Raw genomic sequence first — 17,016 nt, 5'->3', positions numbered from 1 at the left:
TTTATAGACACATGAAGAAGGAAAGGCTTTATCAAATTGAAAAAGTGTGTGATTTAACAACACTCACTGTTGGGTTTTGTTTTAGCTTTAATTTACCTTCTTTTTTTTGATTATCACCACCCAACTCTTAACAAGCTGAATATAAATGATGATGGGCACAGAAGTGGACGACTGAGTTAACACAATCCCTGAAATTGCTTCGTTAAAACAACCATCCATCTAATTTGTGCATTTGTGCCATCTTTTACGATCTACAGAGTGTGAACAAATGTGTTAATGTGATACACTGCGTTAGTCGCTCATATTGTGGAGTTAATTATTTTTCGTTTTAGACTAGTTCAATTTATTATAGATTGGTTTCTTGTGGACAAACAGTGGGTGTGCATCCAGGGTGTGAAACCTCTTTGGTTGCAGGTCACAAGATTGTAGTCAGCTGTTGTAATCAACTTTTATTTCACGTTTTCTAAATGTTGACCCTTTGATAAAATGCCTTTTCAGGGCTGGAACTGTTTTGTTTTCATACAATCAACAATGTGCAAACAGCACTGGGCCGAAAAGACATCACATGTGTCATAACAGCTTATCTTTTTGATTACGTAGACATAATGCAGCTACAAACCCATGGAATTACTGTTTGGATGTGGATTCGAATGCGACACACACTCTTTCATTTCATATCTTTTTTGTAACTGCACACAATCATTGGCAGTTAACATGATGCATAATCCAGTGAGAAACTGCAGCTTGACGCAGTGATACATGAGGCTTTTTACAAAGTTAGCTACGTCAAATGACAGCCCTGGTTAAAGTTAAAATAAAATGATCGTGCTGTTTGCCTGCTCACTGCACTGCTGCCCTCACTGTGGGTCTTTAATTTGTAACATTATCATGTATCCTGTATTCCCAACGTGGAACTCTACGTCAAACTCAAATATCCATTCATATCCATCAATTCATTAGCTCCAGCTAGGAATGAGCTCTTCAGATTCATGAGCACTGGCACATTTAGAAGAATCTTTAACTCTTAACAATGTAGTTTCCATGTGTGACTCGATAATAGTTTGTAAGAAATGCATAAATATAGCAGCCGGGCTTCTGTTGCTTCTTGTGAACAGATTCAATATGTAATATCCAAATGGCAAAGTGAGTGCAGTACATTTATAGAGTTATGATTTTAATTGGAAGACATATAACAGTGTATTGTCATGTGGTAGCCACAGTTTGAATTGCAGGACACCTCCAAATATCTCAATGATAACATCCTGCATTCTCCTTTAAAATCTGCTGTCAGCACTTATTCAGTCAGTCCTTCATCCATTCAATTATTCAATTTACCTCACAGGTCCCTGACTTATCACAGCATGCATTGGACTCATCCAGAAGGATTTCTGTTCTTATCACTGAACAACTAAAGCTAAAGAGGTGGCTGAACGTGATGAGCCTGAACTGGCCTGTTGTTCGCTCAGCACTCGTCACTGTTTCTAACAAATATGTTGACAGAAGTCGCAAGAACAGAGGAAATGTCACCTGGGATGCTTTAATCATGTTTTTGAGTTTTCTCCCGAGGAAGAAGGTGCAGCTACAGTTAGGTCTTGCAGACGGCCTATGTTCAGCTCAGGCAGCGAGCCATGCGTGTAGTAGCACACTGTGAAACACTGAAAGGTGTGAGTTAATCAGCCGTTGAACAATATCAGCTACACGGTGTCATTTTACGTTACATCAGATCAAACAAGGTAAATATGACAAGTTTTAAAGCATGGTGAAATGTGTCTCTTATTTTCAGATGGTGAGCGGTTGGTCAGCAGGCAGCAGGCTCCATGTTCAGGTGTCGATCCAATGCTGGATTGGCGAGGTATGAGTGTGTGGGTTCTTTTCTTAAGGGGCTTGTTAATAATTCACAGGCTTATAGCTTTTTCACTTGAATGAGAAAAATGTAAATGGCTCAGCTGTGGCTCTTCCCTCTACCACGGTGCTGCTGCAGAAATATAGAAATGGATGCCAAATCTAACAGCAGGTACATTATGAGTCTCAGCTGGATCACATAGCCTAATATATCACTACGTTTCAGTCCACCACCATATTGCTCCGTGGCGGCATGTTACCACTGTCTTCTGGCAGGAATACTGTGATTCATGGTGCACATGGTTGGTAGAAAGCCAACATACAGCATTTTGCCTTGTCCACTATTGTTATGTTTTTGTCAGATTAAACTGAATGCCAAATTATTATCAATCCATGTATAAATTTACACCAAATATCCAAAGGAAAGATCAGCTTTCTTTGTTGCTTCACTGGCTCTGGTCGTTACCAGGCAGAATCCTTCCAGCCAGACAGCCAATGAGCCACCAGGCCAGCCAGACAACCAGACAGCCAAGACCTACAGTCAGCCAGTTCACCATCTGCGTGGTAAACCTTCCTTTTTTTTTTAAAAGAGAGCCAACGCCTATCTGTGCTGGGGTGGCACAAGTGGCTAGTTGCATTTCTCATTTTCCCAAACAGACACGCACATGTGCACACAAATCTTTCGTCAGCCTCTGTCTCCTTCACAGAAGAGAGAACTCTGCTGTATCTGCCGGTTCCTCCGTCCTGAGCCGTGAAAACAGCACAAAACAAAAGATCGCAGCCCATTGCCCGGCCGACACTCCCCGCCTCGCTGCGCTTCCAAAATAATCGACGCAAGGTAATTTGTTGCTAATTAATCGCTTATCGTTAATGGCTTTGCATTTATTAAAACTGTGCATGCCATCAATTGTAATCTTTGTCATCCTGTATCACCAACTTATTTATGTAAAAACAAATATGTGTACACGCGGACATACACAGAACACCTCTAATCCCCTGCCCCATTTACCCTTCAGCCCTGCCAACTCACTCTCCTGGACACGAAGCATGGCGCCCTTGTTTGTTGTTGATATATGCTAATGTGCAACATCCATCTGTTCGTTTGCTTAATTTGGATTTTGCTTGTCTCTAGGTCTCTAGCCATGTTCCCGCCCCTCCCACTCCGCCATTCCCTCCCCTTGCCCCAATCTAAACATCCTGCATCTCCCGTTCCTCCTCCTCCGCCTCCTTGCCATCTCCTTCCTGCTGCCGCTCCGACATCGGGGCACTCGTCTGCTTGGATCGCAGCCAGCTCTGGTGCTGTGAGGGTGGGGGGAGAGGAGGAGGGTCTCCCGTTCCTTGCTGTCCGTATGCAAATTGGCCTTGTTTTGATTAAAAGACAGCTGCATATTTCATTAAAGTCGCCAGTGGAGGTGGGAGAGGAGACGTCTTACCTCTCTGGGGAGGCGAAGGTTGTTTAGCTGGAGTGAATGTTGTGGGAGCTGCTGTTTAGTGCTGCTGAGGGGAACAAATAGTGAAGACAAAAGGGCTGCCCAGGGACTGCTTTGGGGTTTAATGGGGCTGACTGACTGGCACATCAGTTAAGACTCACACTGATGCAGAGTGTGAGTGAATGTGCATTGCATGATAACAGAGGCAATTGACAATGAGATATAGACCCCCCATCAGCCTTCAAGGTGCTTCAGCATGCCAAGGCAGTTGTATTTCTACCCATCGCTGCCAGGCTGCTGGAGGAAAACAACTCCTCCAGAGTAATAAAATGAGAAATGGTTTCTGATGTGGCCATCCTTTTAGTCTGTGGCAGATAGGCGGCTCCCTTGTGGGCTAGGTATAAGAAACATTGCTTCTTCAATCACTTCTTCAGAAATATCTTTATGCCTTAAAGGTTTTCACCTACGCCATCTGTGTTTGTCTTCTGTGTTCGATTCCTGGCTGGGCAATGGTACAATTTACTTTTTCGTCTTTAGTATTGTAAAAACGTTATCATCCTCCCACCTTGTTCCCTTTTGCTTTTCAGTCGCTGAGGGCAACCTTCACCTTACTAGAGGTGGAGGAGGTTTATGTATAGGTGGGTGAGGTCAGGGGGTGGGAGTAGGAAGGATGGGGGAGGATCTCTTGGCTTCAAGCCAAGTGCGGTGGAATTCAAAGATATGTGGAGGGAAGGGAGGACAGACCGACGGTTCCTCTGCATAATCAATCAGAAACAATGGAGGAAGAGAGCGAGCGGTTCTGCATTTCTTGACAGGGCTGATTGCATTTATGCAGGGATGGAAGTGTGGGTGGGATTGGGGGGGGGGGGACATTAAAACGGACTGAGTAGTAAGATGTTGGCAGGTGCAGGGAGTGCTGTTATAGGTGGCCCCTACTGCAAAGCCGAGGACATATACCCAAGAGGAACTGATTGAATGCCATGCCAATAAAAAGAGGCAGTTTCATGCGCCATTGACCGTGTTGGCATCCTCACAGTCATACTGTGATGAAACCCACTCTGAGGTCATGAAAATGTAAATCACATTTTGTTCTTCAGTGGGATGTGCTGTTCTGAGGAAGAATTAAACAGCGCCCTCAGACCCAATTTTATTTTCCTGTTTCTCTTGCAGTTTGTGGCATATATCTGATGTTTCCATTGTGTGGCAGAACAGGGGGGGAAATCAGATTGAGTGTTTGGGCAGAAATGAAAAGATCAAATTCTAAGTCACAATAGGTGGGGGAAATAATCTGATTTGAGCCCTCAGTGCGCGTACAGCCGGAGAGATTGTCCTTTCATTTTCTCTGTAGGCAGAGCAGCGTGTTCCGGAGCAGGCTAATAAAGTGCTTGTCTTCTGTCTTCTCAGCCATGAACTTTTCTCTGTCAAAATTACATTCAGTCTGAAAGCCTGTGTGCCTTGCAGCCGAATACTGTATATTAGCTAAAGTAGTCAAAAGCTTGTGTCGAATTCAACAATGACGTTCATTCATATACTGTTGGAGAAGTTCTGTCCTGTAGTGCAGAGTTGATGCTTCTAGGTTTCCAGCAAACAATAGTAAAAAATTGCATTAGTTTAAATCCTCAAAATTGATTTCCTATTATTACCTCCACATTGGAGTTTGTTTCTCTTTCAGCAGGATTGCTCAAAAACTACTGAACCAATTTCAAAGTTTGTAGAGCAGGGTGTTGGTGGGTTCCAAAGAGGAGCCCATTCAATTTTAAAGCTGATCTGAATAACTGGACGGAGGATTTTTTTTTCTCACTTTCTTTAACATGGCAAAACAGGGCTTGTATGTGCCCTCCGACCCTTCTACTTTGCATTCCGTTGTTCCGTTGAGTTGTCAGAATACATTGCAATGAACTATATTTCTCATCAGAACCAGAGATAAATGTAATTTTCTTGGTCAGAGAGAGAGACAGAGACAGATGGGACAGAGGCAAGATGCTACCTTTCAACATCACAGTGTAGAGGATGGTTGCATCAACTTTTATTAGTTGCATTCTGTTTAACATTGTTGTTGAATATAGTGAGTGATGGCCTTTTGCAGAGGAAACAAAGATTAGATTGATGTCGTGATTACAGTTACTATTTGGAACAATAGTTATGTGCTGAGCAATTTGACTGAAAACTGTGAAACAATATGTGGCTAAATGAACAGACACTGAAAGTTTGCAGAACTGTGTGTTTGCATATATGCTGCTGCTGCTGCACTACTGCCTCCTGCTGTGCATCCAGAGCAGTGCACATTGCAAGCCTGTGCCGGTGTGTGTAAAACCAGCAGATTCCCTCCGTCAGTCCCTGACATTAATGCAACTACTGATCCACGAGCCCCTTGAAGCCCTCGCCTCTCCATCCACCTCCCTCTTCTCCGCCCGCTGCTCACCCGTGTTATCGGTTTACTGTTTTCTCTGGGAAAATATAAGTTAAGCTCACCTTATTTACATTTATATGATCAGATTTTCTTCCTTATGGTAGGTATGCAAATTTGCCCTTTTCTCAAGTCTTAGCCACCGAGTGTGTAGATTTGTTGCGAGGGATGGAGGAAAATAATAGCATTGCCCTCCAGGAGGAGAGAGACCCAAGTTTGGATTTCTGGACCTCATGAATTTTGTAATGATCAATTTTGTTTACCGTAGCCTTTGCAAGACTTATCAGGGACCTTTGAGCCAGGGATATATAAGATAAGATTGATTTACACCTGAAATGTCTATCTTTCTTTCTGTCCTTCTTTTTCACAGTGTATTTACCTTTGGTTGTTGCCCCTGCAGTGCTACCATGTTTCATTTTCTTCACCGATGGCCTCTAAATTCCACTATTAGTTTGTGTGTGCATGTGTGAGGTGGGGAGGGTGCGCTCAGGTATCGGTCAGGGGGAATGAAAGGCAAATCTGAAGGCTGGATGGATGAATGCAGTATGTTTGAGAGGAAAAAAAGAGAGCAGTAGCTTGTTTGTGTTTGTGTGTGTGTGTGTGTGTGTGTGTGTGTGAGTGAGAGAGAGAGCGAGTATGTAGGTGTGTTCTTACCTGACTCCTGAACCCATTGTGAATTGGATGGCTGGGCATTACACTGCTTTAGTGTGTGTGTGTGTGTGTGTGTGTGTGTGTGTGTGTGCTTTCAAGAGACTTGTGTGTCTGGGGGCCGTCGCAGAGGGAATAGCACTCGAGCAAATTGCTTTCTGCCAGCATATTGCCAGCGCCACACTTTATTCCTCGGGATGGGGAGGAATGTCTCAGACGATTACGGACCCTGTTTTCAGGGCTCACGCCACCGGCTGGCTCGCTCGCCCCCCGTTCCACCCGTGTAGCCCTGCTTTACAATGCACTCCTCTATACCATTTTCTATACCCTAACCCTGCCTGATGAAATGCTGATGTGGAATATTTAAGTGACACTCCAAGCGAAACCTAATAATATAATCAGGTAATAAGAGATTAATTTTCTCCCTGGCTGCACTTTGACTGTGGTGTTGATACAGGGAAGGGGAAGAGAAACCATGAGGCAAACGTTGGCTGTAGGTAGCCTGGCCCCTCTGGCTGGCTCCCCCGCTCTCTCTGTTTGCATCAACATTCCTCATGACACACTCTGCTGATTCGATAGCCACCCCAATGCACCCATCCGCACGCCCCATGCTGCTGTGCACATACAAATGTGCAGGGACCCACACAAAATAACAGAGGGATCTCTCTCTCTCTCTCTCTCTCTCTCTCTCTCTCTCTCTCTCTCTCTCTCTCTCTCTCTCTCTCTCCACCTCCACCTCTCTCTACCTCTCTCTACCTCTCTACCTCTCTCTCTACACCGCTGAGCTGTAAATGACCAAGACCAAGAAGACCACTCAAGACACACACAGACACACACACACACAACGTTCTGCTGCTGTCAGTGAAGGAATTTCATGTCGCTCACAGGCTTACATGGTGAGTGTCAGTGCCGGTGTTGGCCTGCAGCACAGACAGGTGTGTGTGTTCATGGGCGACGGTTCTTGTGGTAAACTGGGGTAAAGCACCTTGCTGTGTTTCTGACCCACTAAGTGTAGTTCAGTGTGTCCTCTCACTCTCGTTTCCTCTTTCTATCTCCTTGCATTCATCTTTCTTTCCCGTTTCTCCCTCTCTCAATCTCAGTGCTTATCCTCATGTAGTTAATTAGGAGGAAGGAGTCCATCGGTGTCAGTGCTTTGGTGTTTTATTGCCCCCCACCAACCCACTCTTGGCCCCCCTGGCCCCAAACAGGGAGACATCAATAACCCTTCCCACACACACACACACACACACACACACACACACACACACACACACACACACACACACACACACACACACACACACTAACACACGTGCGCACAACATGCCACAGTATCCATGGCCCTGCCTGCTCCTGCCTGGCACAGCCATCCATCTCTGAGTGCTCTCCCCTCCTCACCCCGCTACCCACCCACCCAACCGCTCCTCTCTCCTCATCTTCCATCACCCCCGTCTCCCTCCTCCTCTCCATCCCCTGCCATCGCCTCTATACCTGAGAGCATTTGTCATCCCATTGCTCTGTATGCCACGGCCGACGCGATGAAAAAAGAGGGAGAGAGAGAACCTCAGCAGCAATATGCAAAAATGCAAAAAGGTAGATGCGGGTTGCCCTGGCAACGGCTCCGAGGTTATTTCCAAGCGCTGATGGAAATCAATGTCATGTGCCAGGCAGGCAGGCACCTTCGTCCTGAGGAAAATTAGAAAAAGAAGGAGGGGTTGGGGAGGGGGTGAGGGAGGGTAGGAGGAGGAGAAGCGAGGGCTGGAAGGACAAAGAAAAATGCAGAGGAACAGAAGTCAGGTCTTTCTTCTTTCTCCTCTAAATCTTAAGGGCTCTTGACCGTTCTTCTGAGGAGCTGGAGGGAGGCAGGCCGCCTTCGTCATTTGTTTTCCTTTTGGTCACAAATTTTGTGTTTCTGCCCATAAATTCTGCGTCAAAATGTAATCCTGTCTGTTCACATGGTCAGTTTGTGCTGAAAAAAAAAAGATACCAAACACTGGCATGATAAACATTTTTATACGGAATATTAATGAAAAAACTAAAGCATCAAAAACGGTTAAAATAGCACAAGACTCCTAAGGGTTGAAATTAAATTCAGTCTGAGTTGGATTATTTAAGTAGATAAGGGACAAAAGTCACACATGTCTCTCAGGCTGTGCGTGACTATACTCTTCAGTCTCGACAAATACGAGCACAAAGTATTTTCTCCTTCCAGAGGTTGAAGGGTGCTTCAGGGGAGAGATGGTGCCCGTTCAAAACCTGACACACTTGATGATTGGATTTTAGAACAGTGTTCCTCTCCAGCAGCTGGAGTGACTGATTTTTGTACATGAGTGGCCCAGATCTGCCGACCATGTTTGTAAAGTCGAGGAGCCAAAGGGTCTACACTGCCAGCTGGAACATGCTCTCAGCCTGTGATGAAGTACGTAACTCTTAAGATCTTTTATCATTGAAAAAAAAGAGCTGTGGCTGACAAACATTTTGATTTTCAAATGATGGTTTATCACTGAAATGATCACCGTCCACACAAGCTCAGCAATAATCCCTGTCCATACTTACATACCTGAAAACACATGGGACCATTTACTCTCACTGGTGATGTGTGTGCCACTGTAAACAGGAAGCAGATCTACTTTCAGTCGATTGCTTAAAAAATACTGCAAACAAATAATAACAACAGTGGTAAGAAGTGGAACAACAAACCTTTTCAGTTTCAGTTTCAGAGTTTACAATGTTGAGCCTATGCTGCTGTTACTAGTGAATAACCAAAACAGGGTCGGCAGCGTTTCCTGACTTCTGCATTTTAAACATTTGAGCAATGTGTCTGGGTAATTATAGCAGCAGTGATGCATTTTAAAGCAAAAATGTTGTCGTGTGGATGCAGCCTCATATGTCACAAAGGTGAAGCCTGAAGTGTTTTGCTGAGAAAGTTGGTGTAGTTACTACTAGACACCACAGCAGGACACTATCGTAACTATAACCATCCATTTGGTGGAAGGATGGAAGGATGGGACACAGTAAAAAACCTAGATTTTGACATTGACTGATGTTAAAATCTGGCGTTTTTTCACCAATTTCCCAGGGAATAGTTGATGGATCGTGATTTAAAAGTCAGGCTTATTAAGGGGACTAATATCAAAGAGTGCCAGTCTAATTTTGTTATCCACTCCTGTCTTGCATGTCGGCTGCATTTCTCATAACCTTTTGGGGGTGAAGCAGCAGTGTGGCATGCTTTCAGAGAGGAGGACATATTTGTCACCACTTAGCTTACAGAGAGAGATATATTGAATTAATTTCCATAGGTTGGAATCTATAGCCCATTAACTGTAATTTATAGAGTAAACTGCTGCAGCCACCACAGGCCATCTCTGACGGGCCCTGTATCACCGTGGCAGGCTGCTGTGGAATAGATGGACCATGCATGCCAAGCCAATGGCTTCTTGTCCTCATTTGCATACCTAACATGGTGTTCACACTCCAGTTGACACATTTGTAACCCGCCACTTATCCCATTACCGGCTGTCCCTGGTCGCAGCATTGTTTGCTGTGTCGGCACTCTTTCTCGCCGGCTGGCCAGCTCATTTTCCACCGCGTTGTGTGTCGCAACACTCGATGCAGCTGAGCTTGACACATGTGGCACACATGCACATACATGCATGCCAGGGCACTTGCTTACACAGGCACACATGCTCACAAACGGATGTGCTCAGATATACACACATATACAGTTCCTCTTTACACCTGTTGATGGATACTGTAAGAATAACAGAATCCATAAAAAGGGAAAATATATCAAACACGTCATGTGCACTGAATGCATCATAAAGCTGAATATACTTTGTTTTTTCTGATATTCTTATTGTTTAGAAAGTATACTTGGACTACCCTGTATGTTTTATGCATTTTAAATGTGAGATAAAGCACATGTACAGTGTATATACAAAGAACGGAAAATATAATATTGTCTGAACTCTGTTCAAAAGGGTTTTTAATGTAAGACACTTATTAAATAAATAGATGTAAAGAAAAGTATTGTTTACTTTGCAACAGCGCCCTCAGTATCCTCATTGTGTTGTGCTCCATGTCTAATCCCTGACGTGGTTTTCATGTAGAGAAAAAACAAAGCCTGAGCTCTGACTGCATAGACCCACTTGCACGACTGAATGGTGGATATTACCCATGATCCTCAGCTTCCTCAACCAGAAGAGCTGCCGCTGTGACAAATTCACCAGAATCTTTTTAGGATTGTTGATATTTTAAAGGTTTCCTCACTGAATGTTTGAGATAAATGTTGGTTTTAAGGACTTCCAAGTCTTTTTAACTGATCTACAGTTCACCATTACTCTTGAACTTACGGACCTGATGACTATTTAAGCCCCCAAATACAGCAGATTTCAGACATGAACTCCAGACCAATCTCATATGAAGAACCCAGCAGGATGGATTCTCAGGGTCCAACGCATTAACACTAATTAGAAAATCTCAGGAGGGTTCAGGTGGTGCCTGGATAGAGCAGAAGAGATTTTGTGTCCATTTTGCGTCCATCACGAAACAGAAAGGTCATCAAGCACCATTATCCTGCTGTATTCTCAGAGAGGCTCACTCTGACATTTTTACTAGGCAGGAAGAACTCTGGAGAATGATCAACTGACTCAGACATTTGTATTCTCACATACAGCTCATCAGTTACTTCAGACAGGAGCCACTCACCAAAGTTGCATAGAGCTAGAACAGATGTTCAAGGTTATGGGTGGAAAAGAAAGCAGCACCAATCCAGTTATCCCTATTCTGAGTCAGGGCTCTATCGAAATGATTTTGTGGCTTTTATTTTAGGGTAAGAAATATGTATAGTGTTGCTTTAATACAACAATCAATTAACATCACACAATCTTATTTTTCTATTCATGTTTCTATTTATTTTGTATGTTTTCTTTTTTTCTTCATACGTACATTCGTAGAATTAATGAAGTTTATTTGAGTGTCAACACAAAAGACTGATGTGTGTTCACTGAAAAAATCTGTCACATGCAAATATCTCGCATGAACTCGTGGCTCGTGTGGAATGAAGCTGATTAGTGTGCATTACTGGGGCAACCAGTTTTCATTAAAGGTGCATTTTTTTATTGGCTTCTGTTCTCTGTATGTTTGTTTTGGGTTTAAAATGAACTTCCTGGACCCTTTCATCCATTTTTGCTTCCATGCCGTCTTCTACCTTCCTCCCTTATTCGTCTCATTCCCTCTCTTTTTACAGTATAACTAAAACTGATTCCCGTGGGCTGCAAAAAGAAACTCCTATTACTGTTCAAGGATGAGCGGCCGTGTTCACCTTCAACATCGCTGCAGGATATAGTCCGTTACAGTCTTGTATAGCCACAGTGGTGTTTTCCTTCTTAGTGAATGTTACCAAGTGTTGTTCAGCTGTAAATCTTTCAGAGTTTCATGTTCTAGCGGCAGGGGGTCCTGGTATCTCTCTCACGAGACTTACATGGCATTTCTGTTGAGCTCCGTTATCAAATGGCTGTAAACCCGGCTTAGAGCGACTCTCTGAACTCAATGAACTTAGCATCACTGAGCGGATTCTCCATGGTGCAGGACTGCAGCTGAATGCTGTGTGTCACCCACGGATTTTCTGATAAGATCATTTTCCACCCTGCACATCTATTTTTGATGTGTTGTGTTGGTGGCGCGCCGAATAAATGAATATTCATGAGCGCACAGAAAGCCTGTATGGATCATAGTGATTTCCACCCGTGTCATCAAGCTATGCAAATTGCGTCCTCACATCTCAGTACGGCCACACAGCCCCCTCTTTCTTCTTAATTAATGATGCTGAGAAAATGTTGTTTTTTTTCTTCTAAGGAAAATGAGCTCCTTGGAGACAGAATGGGTGCAGATAATAATGGGAAGTGATAACTCTTTCTTTTTTTGGACTCAATGACTTGAGGAAATGCATATCACTATCAGATGGTCACACTATTTTACATGACTGTCCTCGAGCTGAAGTTGTAAATACTTCGGAGAAGTAAATTTGCTGCCAATTTATGCTGAAGAGGTGAAATCTGATTGGATAGCCTTTTTCTCACTTCTTGTAGTAGTGTAACTAGTGTACATTTAACCCACACCCTTTATTACCTCCACAAAGGAGGTCATGTTTTAATCTTTGTTTGATTTTCTGATTATTTGTTTGTTGCAAATGATTGCAATCATGCAGCATGATTACACAAAAACTATTCAACTGATGCTGCGGAGGACGTATACAATTTCTGAGCATCTTTCTTGTTACCTCTGCCAAGGAAGTTATTTTTCATCAGCATTTGTGTGTTGGTTTGTAGGATTACACAAAAACTACTGGAGATTTGGTTGTGGATCAGGGATCCACGGAACCAGGAATATTTCTTTCACTTTCTTTGACATGACCTTGACATGTGCGATGAGATGTTTTTCAGCATTTTCTTGATTTCTCAGAAAATAATTCATGGATCTTATGATGAAATAATCAAGCATGTCTAGGGGACTGATATTTATTTATGAGTGTGTGCAATTTGGTGCAGATGCAGATTTTTATTTGAATTTAAATGTGGTTTCATAAGGCGACTTGGCGTTGGCAGAGGTATGCACTCTACTGAGTGCTATTGTTTTTCCTCATGGATTAATAAATAGTCTAACGTTTACACAGAATTGAAATCTACCAACCCAAATTCCTAATTCTGATCCAGTAATGATTATATCCCTCATCTTGCCTCCAGCATTTGCTCACGTATTATCAAATATTATTTGCATTGAATTCTTGTTCGATGATGCCTCTCTGCTTAAATGACATTTTTCAGTGATCAGCACGTTTAAACCTACAAAGACTCCACTGTTATCAGATAAAACATATACCTGATGGCGATTTGCTGTATTACAATTCATGTGTTCAACTCGTCATCAGTGTGATCTCGTTTTCATCTTAGGAGATGAAAGAGAAGATGAAGTGAGAGGGGGATAACTTGTGAAGGAGAGAATAAAGGGCTGAAGTGAGGAACAGCAGTACAGCTGACATTGGGGTCAAGAGCTGATCTGGTATTGCATTTCCTTTTCAAATCCATCTATATGCATATGCTCACACGCACACACGCACACACACAGAGCTGTACGTGCGTGGCTGCACGCTCACACATTCTGCTGGGAGAGCTGCCAGAGAGAGGTTAAGTCACACTGAGACAAAAAGCAGATGGATTAAATCAAATGAGTAAAAGAGGATATCAGAAATTATTTAAGTGTGTGCATATGGCTGTGTGTGTGTGTGTGCCCTATAGAGAGGATGTATGTAAGAGTGGGAGGGGGGAGAACCTATTCAGGATTGAGGCCGTAGCTCACTGACAGACTGCACTGCCATGCTCAGCCAGTTCATTGCTGTCATTCCTTACATCTTTTGACATTTTCAATTATGTCTTTCACACATGGCCGGGCTCTTGTTTTTTTTTCTATGCTCACCTCATCATCCTCCCTCTTGCTCTTCTCTCACCTTCCCTGTTCTATTCCTCCACTTCATTCCATTTCCCTTTTAAGTGGCCGCTCCCTCCTCGCTTTGTGCGTTGGCCCTTTTCATTTACGTGGGGGTCAGGTAGCCCAGGGATCCTATTACCCCCCCACACAAGCACTCACTCTGTGGCGAGCGGCGCGAGCAGGGAATGGCAGAGGTGAGGAGTGAAAAGGATGCTGTCAGATATGTCAGAGGCTTGGGTTCAATTTATCTTGTGATCCTCAGGGGGCTCACAGGGCGAAGTACAGCAAGTAAAGGTAGACTTGTGGTTTTGGAGTGGTCCATTGTTCTTACCACTCATTCATCTGAGATTTACATATGTCGCTGGTATAAAATGTCTCTTATTTCTTATTTATCTCTTAGTGCAAGGGAGATGTTCATTTACTGATCTTTAAAGATTCAAATTTGGGAAACCTTTATTTAAACCTTTTATAATCAAAATCATTGCAGTTCCCCTCAGCTTTCAATGTCTTAAAGGTAGTTTTTTTAGATTTTGGATTCTCAACTTTGTTGTTTTGGTTCACTGTTCTTGTCCTTGTGTTTTCTAGATGAAGAAAAAAGTTGGAAATATTGAATAAGATGTATTTAAACTGACCTAATGAATATAATTATAAAACAAAGAAAAAAACTTTGATAAACCCACTGTACCTGCTCAGCACATAAGTTCATGATTAGCAAGAGTGCTAGAGTTACTGTAGTATATTTACAGTTACTGAAGAGGATATGAATTCAGACTATTGCCTTCAAAGCAAATTGCACAGCCAGTCCAGGCTGTATCACACCTCTTGACCAATATCAGCCACCTTTGGTTGACAAGTGGTATTGCTATGGCTTACTTGTGGCTCAGATCTGGAAAATAAGAGCGGACCACCCAAGTGCCATCATTCCACGCAGTATGTGGGCCGGATAAGGGTGTGGCAATGTGACAGCGTGGGCCAAATCTAGGCCAATCCCTCATAGAACAAAAAAAAAGTTCTATGTTGGATTGTTCTGTCTGCATAGCTAGAATGTAGATATAAAGTTGTATTATTATTACTACCAAGCTCTGAATACTTCTTTCACTTCTTGTTATTGGCGACGTTATGGAATGAACTGCAAAATGGCACGTTTAAAAAAAATAAAAGTGAGTGACATTCTGATAGTTACTGTTAACATAGACATGTATTTCATATTGTTAACACAGAAAGGTACTTATTGATGGATTGGCTGTGAGATTGATTATCTGAGTGACTAATTGATTGAGTCATAATGAGGACATCATTTTTTCTCTCCACTAAGAGCGTCAGAGGACACACAACATCCATATTGCATGTTCCAAATTAAAGAGAGCAGGGATCATTTTCATACAAGACCCAACTGATGGATTTACTGACTGATTGATTAGTTGACTGACTGACTGATTGATTGGTTTCATAATGAGGGGAAAACACATTTTTCTCCATTAAGTTGAACGGCGGGGATTCCCTGTCGCTGGCAGCCGTGATGTAATGCAGTAGGTTCTTATGACCTCAGCATAATCACAGCTATTATAAAGCAGGCGTACAGCTCTCTAAACCACTCCATCATCACAGTATTGCCTACTCATGCCTAAAGTCATTGCTCATTCACTCCTCTTCCACAAAGTCAGCCAAACAGATTACCAACGCTGCAGCCAGATCTGCCGCCAAATCACAGCAGAGATGCAGCGGGCCGCCAGCACAGTTTTTTGGAAAAAAATAGTCACTGTGTGTGTTTGTCTGCCTGTGTGACTTTTGGTGTCGCCAAACTGGCATCCCTGGTTGTCCTCACTTTCACCAGGGGGCAGTCAAGGAGGCAGGAGGCCAGATTGCTATTTTTCCAGGCTAATCACGGAAGCGGGTTGCCAGGTCCTTTTCCCCCTCTTATCCCCCCTCTCCTGCGGACTCTTAACCCTAACACTTCAGCGGGAGATCCCCCCTCTCTTGGCAAGAGGGTGGAAGAAAAGCAAGTGGAAAGGGGAAAAAAAGTGGGGGAAGTCGGTGGTGCGGGCTGAACAAGAGAAATGGGGAGTCGTGGTCAAGGGCTGATTAATGAGCCTTTAATTTAATCAGCAATTCCCATCTCGCCAGGGCCTCTCCACGTGGTTCTGCAGCAGCTTATTATTTTTAATAAGTCTGTGATCTCCCTCCTCTTCCTCTGCTCTTTTTCTCCCTCTTTCTGTCTTCCCCAGTTCCTCCTTTTACACCCAGCTCTTATCTGTGTCAGAGTCTGGGATGTGAACAGAGGGGCAATGATTAATGGAGATTTAAGACCTATGAAGGATGTCTAATCACTGTCTCTCACTCCCTCACTGCTTAAACAAAAGTGACTGCTGTAGGCCAAGTTCCCGACTGGGCAGCTGCTGTTATGAAGCCAATTACGGGGATGAATGCTCAAAGACGGCCCATGACACTTGTTTTATATTTTAAGATCAAGAGGTGAGAGGAGAGTGAAACTGTGCGTGGGAATCCTTCATCTCTATTTATATATTTTGTATCTGTCTGTATTTTTTTGTTTTCGTTCACTTTTGTCAACGTCCACAGACAGATATAAAAAGAGTGCCCTTTAATTTAGAGCCTCTATCACATACAGGTGCTTTTCATTTGATTATTAATAATACACACATATATATATATATTGTCAATATAGTGAATATACAATGATAACCAGCGTGTGCCAATGCCTGTTGCTCTTTTCTTATTTTACCTGTGTCTGTCTTTATGTTTTATTTGCAGGATTACACAAAAACTACTAAACCGATTTCCACCAAATTTGAGGGGTGGGTCCTTGGCCTGTGAAGAAGCTGTTCAACATTGTATTGGATGTGGATTTAGGGGTGAATTCAGGTTTAGTTTCCACTTTCTTAAGATTGCTAGGCCTTGGTGGATGACTACTTTGACAACTGAATGAGCAGAAACGATGACTCAGTCACCTTTTTTTGTTTTCTGATTAGTTCTTTTGGTTTAAAACCATGTGACGTGACCGCTCCCCAAAAGTGAAGCCAAACCGTCTCGATCACTACCTGGTGGTGTTTTTGCGGGGCCTCTCTAGCAAGTTGGTGACATTGGTATCTGAGATATTTTGGCTTCAATTCTGGATAGTGGAGACATGTCGTCCATCTTTACAGTTTATGGAAAAAGATTACTGATACGGAACCAAAATACTGGACG

General features: G+C 43.1%; 1 protein-coding gene across 2 annotated transcripts in view; it reads left to right on the top strand.

The window, feature by feature from the left end:
- Positions 1 to 2,570: 2,570 nt before the first annotated feature.
- The window catches only part of tnrc6c2 (trinucleotide repeat containing adaptor 6C2), a 117,095-nt gene continuing 102,649 nt past the window's right edge, over positions 2,571 to 17,016 (top strand). The window contains exon 1 of one of the 2 annotated variants that reach the window (XM_069530278.1): positions 2,571 to 2,680. The gene's annotated coding sequence lies outside the window, so the exon portion shown is untranslated. The remainder of the gene's footprint in view (positions 2,681 to 17,016) is intronic. The other variant, XM_069530280.1, reaches the window with a different exon arrangement.

This window comes from Paralichthys olivaceus, chromosome 8, assembly GCF_024713975.1.
Source record: "Paralichthys olivaceus isolate ysfri-2021 chromosome 8, ASM2471397v2, whole genome shotgun sequence".
Lineage (NCBI taxonomy): Eukaryota > Metazoa > Chordata > Actinopteri > Pleuronectiformes > Paralichthyidae > Paralichthys > Paralichthys olivaceus.
Note: the sequence above shows the minus strand (reverse complement) of the source record. Positions and strands in the feature narration are given on the sequence as shown.